The sequence below is a fragment of the Pteronotus mesoamericanus genome, unplaced genomic scaffold, assembly GCF_021234165.1.
Source record: "Pteronotus mesoamericanus isolate MK-2021 breed Mesoamerican mustached bat unplaced genomic scaffold, CSHL_Meso_final contig_73, whole genome shotgun sequence".
NCBI lineage: Eukaryota > Metazoa > Chordata > Mammalia > Chiroptera > Mormoopidae > Pteronotus > Pteronotus mesoamericanus.
The window spans coordinates 28,411,096-28,419,990 of record NW_026555245.1 but is presented as its reverse complement, the minus strand read 5'-3'; the positions used below and the strand labels follow the sequence as shown (position 1 = coordinate 28,419,990).

Here is an 8,895-nt window from a genome sequence, read left to right as displayed (position 1 = left end):
ATTGAGAAAGGGAGCAATTTTCTTCCATGGAAAAGATTACTGGAATTCAGGAATTGAGGGTATAAGAGAGGCAATCCTTATTTTAACCCTATTTATTATTTATTTGAATTTATTGGGTTGATACTCGTTAATAAAATTATGTAGGTTTCAGGTGTACAGTGCTATAATAATCACTCCAAGTTAAGGAGTTAAGTCTCCTTCCATCAACATTTATTCCCCCTTTAAGACAATCTTAAATGGCACAAAATAAAAATATTTTTTCTAGCACGATTCAATCCTGAACCCTTCCTCCATGTTTGTTTTAATCTTCTAATTGGATCATATGTCTAAGAATGAACAGTGATTTGTTAAAAGTAACTTAGAAAGTAAGACTGTTAGCTCCACTTCGCCCCATGACTCTTCATTAAAGTGCTTCTCATCACCATTCCATGCCACTTTAATAAGCTTCCCATGCAGAAAGCATCCACAGAGCAGTCCATATATTAAAAAATGTTTAAGACTCTATAAATAGAAATAGAGGTTGCCGGTTCCCACAGATCGATAGATTTAGCTAATTAAAATATAGGACGCCCAGTTAAATTCGTATTTCAGATAAACGAAAAATATTCTTTAGTATAACTATGTCAACAAACATCGCATGCGATATAGGTGTGCAAAAATAATTATTCCTTTCTACTTGACACTCATATTTAACGGGCCGCCCTGTATTTCCTCTGCCAATCTCACAGAGTCCATTCCCCACATCTCAAGACCAGCGCCCCGGAGCCAGTTCAAAACCTAGGACCGCTGGCCGGGCCGCGCCCTCTGATTGGCCGAGGCGCGCCCGCCCCGCCGGCCGCAGGCGTCACGCAGCCTGGGCAGCACCGGCCCCGCCGCCGCCGCCGCCGCTGCCGCCGCCTCCACCGCCTCCACCGCCTCCTCCGCAGCCTCGGTCGGCGCAAGTGCGGCGCGCGCTGGGGGAGGGGGCGCGGCGGAGTGAGAGGTTGGCGTCCGGCCACCGGGGATTAAGTTTCTGGGTTGCGCGTGAGTGTGTCAGCGCGTTTATCCCGAAGCTCCTCGCCGGGCCGTTACTTCAGAAGAGAAGAGAGAGAACGTGGGCGAGGCAAAGCACTCCGAATCCCCGGAGACCCGGGCTCCCCAGCCCTCTGCCCTTTTCCGCCCCCGCGCGGGGCAGCTGCCGCGAGCCGGGTAAGAGGCTGCGGGGCACTGGCCGGGAGGCCGGAGCGCGCTCCCGCGCCTTACACGCGCGCCGGCCGGGGGTGCGCGGGTGCCCGGGGCTCGGCGCGCGGGCGGTCGGCGGGCGGGTGTGCTAGCCCCGCCCCGCGAGGCCTGGGGAGCCACCGCTCCTCTGGCTCTTTAAAAGGATGAGGTCTGGAAGTTTCTTTCCTCTGTTCCTCGCACGGCCCCTTGAACGATAATCCCAGACCTCTCATTTTCCCCCTCCCCCAACCCCTCGTTTTTCCTTACTTTAAGTGGTTTGAAAGTTTTCTTTTCCTTCGTCTGGAGGGGCGTAATGCCAAGAAGGGGGACCCGGGCCTGGCGCGTGGGCCGGTTGCTCCCAGGCTCAGGAGCCTGTTGCTCTCCGCCGTTGTGGACGCGCCCCAAGCCGGACACCCCTTCCACTGTTAACGCTGTGCCAGGCCGTGAAGGCTGGGTAGGGGGTGGAGGGAAATGTCTCCACACTGGTGTCCCCCCTCGTTCCCGGGCAGCTTGGCCCAGATCGCGCCGCTAATTGGTACCGCCGCCCGCAACCCACCCCCCACGCCGGCGTCTGTTCCTTTTTATCAGCTGCCCTTGTTGGTACCCACATTTTGCCTTTGCTTACCCCCTTACACCTCCCACTGCCCCCGCGCCCCCCACCCGCCGTCCCGCTTCCCGCGCCGAAGGGCGGCTTTTGTCTGATTTCGCTGCCCAGGGATGCCGGATGTTACTGGGGAGGCGCTGTTCGGGAGACGCTTTGTGTCTTGGGGAGTTGTGTGTGTTGACGGTGGTGATGGTGTAAATTTTTGCTTGAGTTCTATTGCAGAAGCGCAGGAGTCGGGATATTCTCTCCTGCAGATCACTTGGAAATTGAAGCTGGGACTGCGGAGGGGCAGGGGGATGGCGGGAGGTGGCCGCCGCTGCGCAGTGGCTAGGGGCTAGTTGGGGACCGCGGGGCTTCTCCATCCATCTCTGCGGGTGGGGCTGCTGAAGTTACTCTGGGAAGAACTCAGGCCTGGACGCTGTGTGCCTTGGGTGGGGGGGATGCGGGTGGCGACTAGGGTTTCATGGGTATCATCAGATTAAATGACCATGACTTCCTAGCCAAAAAGGAACCCCTCCATGTTCTTTTGATGTTGAGAGGGGAAGAATCTGAAAAATGGACTATCATCCAGTATTGGTGGACAGCTGTGGTGTAACCATCCCTTTTGTGTTTCCGTAGACATTCCTCATCTAGGTTACATTTTACAGAACCAATAACACCTGATCGGAAAAACTAACAAGGTGATGGTTTGGGGCTTGGGAGTATTTACATGTAGAAGAACTTTGGTATAGTTGTCTATAATGAATTTTTTGTTAGGGTCGAATGGTCTACATTTGTAATGTGTGTGTTTAGCGAATGATACGATTTAAATAAACAGTTACATTAAAAAACCCAACAAAACTCGAAGTTCTTTGGCTTGAACTTCTATTACAATGCAGAAAGCTCTGGATGGATGCACCTGTCCCTTGCTAGGGAGACGCGTGAAAACTTGGAGGGTGATGGGAATAATCTTGCTTGAGATACTTAGACATGCTGTTTGTTAATGGACTAGTTTACAAATGGGCGGATCAATCTAGAGTGGGCTCTGTCCCTCCTCAGAGTTCACATTGGGGTCATTTAAAGCAGAGGTCTGTAAATTTAAGGGCCGTAGACTAAAAACTTCCCAGCTGCAATGGTGTTTTTCACTAAGGTTTAGGAGCTTGGAATGGTTTGTACATTATTAAATGGTTGAAAAAAAGAATATGTCACACGTGAAAATTATACAAAAATCAAATTTCAGTTTCTGTGTTAAAGTTTTATTAGAGCAGAGCCACACTTATTCCTGTTGTCTGTGTCTTATTCTTACACGGTGCGTGGCTGCTTGCACAGCGAGTGGCAGAGTTGAGTAGTTTGCATGGCTGAGATAGAAATGTTTAGCCTTTGAAGTCTGAAATATTTACGATGTTACTCTGTACAGAAAAAGTTGCCAGCCAAGACCAAAACGTATTGTTTAAATACTCCCTTTTGTGATGGGTGCATTGTTTAATTTCATTGCCTTTCTGGCCTTGTTTCAGGGGCGCCCCACAACTGGCAGGATTTTCCCTAAAAGGTAGATCACTGTGTTGGATTTTCTCATTTCCAAATTTCTCATATTAATTTTCTTAGATTTTTGGTATCTTTCTCTCTCAGAATCTAGAATAAACTAGAGATCCTGACTAGCAGAAATTAGTATTTATTATTTTAAATTTAATATAGAGAGCCATATTTCAAGGTGTTTTGCAGTTGGTTCTAGTGACTCTGAGCAGTTGTGTTACCTGAGCAGGTTTGAAGACTATACTTGTGTTTATTTAGGGAAAGAAAGGAAGGGGTTAGGACATGTCCTGGTTCCTTTCCACAGGCATGTGGTCACTTAGACAAAGCTAGTTTGGGAGTCCCCTTGACTCTTCTCCAGACCTCTTCTCTACCTCATTTGCTAAAATAAACAAAAAACTGATGGAGTTTATCTCAACATATTACTAATACGTCAATCCCACATGTATCATACCTCTTACATATATTCATTTTATTTCCTTGGCTCATTGAGTATTTTTGTTCTTCCTTCTCCCTTGAACACACTTCTTCCTTTCACCTCCTAAACCTGCCAGTTGTGGCTTGGTAAGAAATGGATATCAATTTTTATTTTGCTCCAAAGTCCTATTATGTAGACATAGCTCTGTTTGGCCCTTAAAGATGTCATTGCAATTTAGATACCTTTTAAATGCACATATGCTGTGAAGGAGTAGAGGCTGTTTCCAGAGTTTATTGCTTCTCTGCAAGCTAGGGCTGCCCAGGACAGGTTCATAGAAATCCTTGAAGTGTATGTAACTTTGTACTGATGCAGACCTTTCACCTTTATCTGCTGAGTGGGACAGCTTTGCTTTACAAATGAAGAAGTGAACCCATTGTCTAGAGTTAAGATTAGGGATTTAGAAGCTGGCATGTAACAATGAATTTACCTGGAAGATAACTGCCTGAGTTTATTCTTTCAGAATTATTCTCAGATTATTCTCTCCAGATTACATCCCAAGTCTGACATCATAGACTTGTCTCTTCTAGAATGACTTACAGGTTGACTCCATTTTATATATTGATAACATGCACAAAGTATTCTTCGACTTTCATAAAATATCTTGAGGCAAAGTTGATGTATTGGACTGGAGGAGTCCCCGTGTATGCTGGAGCAAACAACACATCTGCCAGTAAAGAAGATCCTATACTTCAAAGTAAAGAAGCAGACAGCTTCCTATAGAATTCAGGACTGCTTGATGATGCATGTGAATGACGGTATCTTATATCATCACTATATTTCCTGAAGAGTTAAATCTGCTTTAAAAACACATTTGGCCTCAACTAGGAGTTTGTTCGATATAGTTACATTGCTACATACATTATTAACTCCATACTTATAACAAGAAAGGTATTTTTCTCTTGTAAATTAGTGTCATTCATAGGAGGGCATCAATATAAATACAGTTGGGAAATTATTTTTAGTAGGGAAAGCTGATATACTGAGATTAAATAATTATCATGGGGTTCCATATGGACAAATAAAGGTGAGATGAGGAACTACCTCTAGATAAAGGAAGCCGATGTTAAGTAACCCACAACATTCCTGTGAAATATTTTCTGAGATCTGAGGTAGTGATTCATTAGTAGATAGTGGCAGATGGATTAGGAGGCATGTTGCATTTGGCTAGGCACCGGGGAGAGCACAAAATCAATACACTGCTCTAGAAGCTTACAGTCTTAGTTGGAAAGAGAGACAGGAAAGAATTAAAAAGATTTTACAGGTAGTAAAAGTTACAGGGATTCAAAGAGAATTAGACATCAACATAAGATTGCTTTCAAATGATTTGTAGATCACTGTCTTTTCCGTCTCTTCACATGGCCTGCCTTCTTCGAAGGTCTGTGTCCTAATCTCTTATGAGGACACTGGTCATATTAGGGTAGGGACCACCCCAATGACCTCATTTAACCTCAATTACCTCTTTAAGGTTAATTACCCCAAATACAGTCTCAATTTGAGAGTACTGGAGGATAGGACTTCAACATAAAAATGTGGGGGTTGGGACACATAAGTCAGCCCATAACAGAGTTCTTAAAGAGACTGTAAGGCTCTTACAGACTGTAGGCTGTAAACTGGTGAGACGTCGAAGAATAGATTGGTTCAGTGCAAGGGAGGCAGGTTATGTAGGAGGCTATTGTGGTAGTATAACCAAGCATTATTGTGTAATTTGATGTTTGTGAATAAAGGGGAACTGCTATTTGAAGAAAAGGTATTTTATTTTGGCCTGCTGCCACTTGTGTTCCTTATCCTGGTGTTTACTGGGAAATTGCCCCTTCCTTTTTGTAGACAGATCCTTAGTTTTCTTATTGTTTCATAAAAGCATTACTTTTCTTAAAATATTTCTATTGTCTCCTGAAAATGACTAAAATGTTACATTTGAAAGATGAAATATTAGTGTTGTAAACATCTCATGATGGTTTTGGAGTTTAAAGCAGCATTTTTTAATTTTTTTAAATTACATTAATCTAAAAACTATATGTATATCCTATGCATATTTTGTGGGCAAGTATTTGGCATAATCTTTTTCCTCCAGAAGTTTTTCCCTTTTGGAAAAAATAAGATATTTAAAAAATAATACATATACTATTTCATAAAATAGTGAAAACTTTTTAAAATATTGAAAGTAAAATATTAAAGCAATTCTCCCAAAGTTGGCCAGTTGAGTTAAAAAAATAAAAGTAAAAAGAGACTGAACTTCTTACTCTTTTTCTCCTTGCCTGTGGTGGTGAAATTGTTCTAGGGAATTCATATTTTTATTCCCCTTCTGGTTTTATTTATATCTATGAAAACAACATTTACTATTATTTTCTTGTAAGTCACTCTACCTCCAGATCTAAGGTGCTATAAATAAATGCAGGACTGGGAAGTGAAAAAGGAAACACTTTTAAGAAAGAAAAAAAAAAACAAAAGGATCAGCCACAAAAGTAAGAAAGAAGAGAAAAAAATCTTAAGGAAAAACCTATTTAGGTTGTGCTGATGATTTAATGTTGATAGTTTGAGTATGTTTTGAGGTACTTTACCATTTACTGTATTGCTTACATTTTAAAACTAGTTATAATAAAACATGTAAGATAATTATTTTAGTAACTTTTTTGACGATAAAAAAGCATATTTTAAAAATACATGGTGGGACAAAATTAGGTTTACAGTTTGTATGGAAAATAATAAAATAATTCATAAAGAAGTATTTATGAATAATAAATAATAGTAAACTCTGTGTTTCACATACAACTGTGAGCCTACTTTTGTTCTACCTGGTATATAGGAGAAATAGACTAGCTCAGAAAAACAAAAAATCTACCTGTCATACTATACCTAGACAAAACGCCTTGCTCCCCCAAGGAAAACATGTATTTGCGAACAGAGGATGCTTAAATTATTTTGACATAACAAACACATCAGCAGAGATGTTGATCAATGGATTTCACTGATTCCTCTTTTTTCCTGGTGAGGAAATAGGATCTGAGATAATTAAACATCCATCTCTTTAATTGCATCTATTTGACCCAGTGTCTCTCTCTGACTCTGAGTAGGTTATCTACTGCGTGGCACACAGGACATCAGTGGAGAATGCATTCCTACATGTTGATCTCTGTTGAAAATTATTTGTTACATAGACCTATAGTTAAACTTGGAATAACTTTACATTATGTAATTCGGTAGTCCCTGGCATGCCTTGCTTTAGGGAACTGGATGTAGAAAATATTCTGCCTTTATGACATCACTAACCTAACAAAACCATGATGATAGAATAATAAAGTTAAAAATATTATTCTACAATTTAGAAGATACTATGTGATCTCTACAAGGTATGCCCAGGTTTTCTTAAACTCTCCTAGGCCCACTTAACAGTGTTTGTCTAAGGTATTATGGGATAAAGTTCATACAGCTTTAGGCTAGGCATCTTCCCCACCCCTCGCCCTTCCTTGGGTATTTAATTAGTCAAGTGTGAAGTCTGCCTCTGGGAGACATTTGTTTCCTACTGAAGGACTTGGGCAGGCCTAAACTATAGGATTAAGTGGAGTTGCCTTTGACCTGTCTTTTTACCCTACGCCTTTCCTACCACATTCACGGTTTTCCTTGAAGTAGCAAAGTAGTTATTCGTTTCCCATTTAGAAAAGTGCAATGTTACATACCTCTGTATTCTGATATAATCTGCTGAAGGTATATATTGGATCAGCTAAGTCATACATTATTTGGTTTGCCAAAAAGTTCATTTAGTTTTTTTTTTCCATAAAATAAAAGACATTTTTCATTTTCACAAATAATTTTATTGATTTGGATATTTGAGTATGCCAGCTATCTCCCACATTGTATAACGTTGATTGTTTTCAATTAATGTCTTGATTTGATTGCTATCAACTTCAACTGGTCTACTTGACCTCAGAGCATCTTTCAGCGAGAAATCTCCAGCACAAAACTTTACAAACCCCTTTTGACATTTTGATCAGTCACAGCACCTTCTCCATACACTGCACAAATTTTTTTTCTTTGCTCTTCAATTGCATTTTTACCTTTCTTGAAATAATAAAGCATGCTATGCTGAAAATGTTGCTTATTTTCTTCCATCTTAGATATAAAAATGGCTACACAAGAATTCACCAATTTTGATTTTTTTTTGTGCACTCTGATATGACAGCTGTCACAAAACAATCTAACAAAATTATTTTGAATGAAGTTAAAGACAATTAAACACTACTAGAGCCATTGTACGGAAAAAACCAAACAAATGTTTTGGCCAACCCAGTATTTTTAGATGTTTTGAGGTAAGAAAACAAAAGAAGAAACAGCCCCTGAGCCTAGCTTATTACTTCCTAGCCAGCTCCATTAAGTTTAGTGGACATCTGTTGGGTGCTGAACTCAGGGCATTAAGGCTTGACCCTCTTCTCAAGTCAGGGGAAGGGATTGTTTAATTATTTTATTGAGATATAATTGACATGATTAACTGCCCATATGGAAAGTGTATAATTTGTTGAATTTCGGCCTGTGCGAAACCATCCCCACGATCAAGACCGAACATATCCATCAGTCTCATAAGTTTCCTCATGCCCCTGTTTAAGGCTTTCCAGCCTCCCCTCCTACCCACCTCCCATCTCCAAGTAAACAGTGGTTTGCTTTCTTTCCTAATAGATTAGCTCACATTCTCTAGGGCTTTAAATAGAATCATACAGTATGTTCTGTCTTTAGTTAGACTTCTTTCACTCTATTTTGGGATTTATCCATGTTGCCTAGATTCATAGCTTATTACTATTTATTGCTGAGTGCTAGATCATTATATGGATATATCATTCAGGAATTTTTAAAATAATTTAGGATACTCTTGTGCTTTGTCCATTGTCTTGTACAGTATTTGTTCTTGGTTTCAACTGTGTGTATCAGACTTCTGTGTTTGACAGTATTTTCTAGTCTTCTTAAATTCATGTTCCTTTTGGATAAACAAAATTTAAATGCCCTTATTTAATGTTACTTGAAATATCAAACTATGTTAGGTTGTATTTTTTAAAAAACTTACTGGTAATTGTAAAATAAAGAGATTTAAAATTTTCTAATCTTTAAACATATCAAA

General features: G+C 40.8%; 1 protein-coding gene across 15 annotated transcripts in view; it reads left to right on the top strand.

Annotated features, from left to right (window-relative positions):
• The first annotated feature begins 845 nt into the window (after positions 1-845).
• The window catches only part of MPDZ (multiple PDZ domain crumbs cell polarity complex component), a 172,634-nt gene continuing 164,584 nt past the window's right edge, over positions 846-8,895 (top strand). For all 15 annotated transcript variants that reach the window (XM_054583164.1, XM_054583162.1, XM_054583160.1 and 12 more), the window contains exon 1: positions 846-1,188. The gene's annotated coding sequence lies outside the window, so the exon portion shown is untranslated. The remainder of the gene's footprint in view (positions 1,189-8,895) is intronic.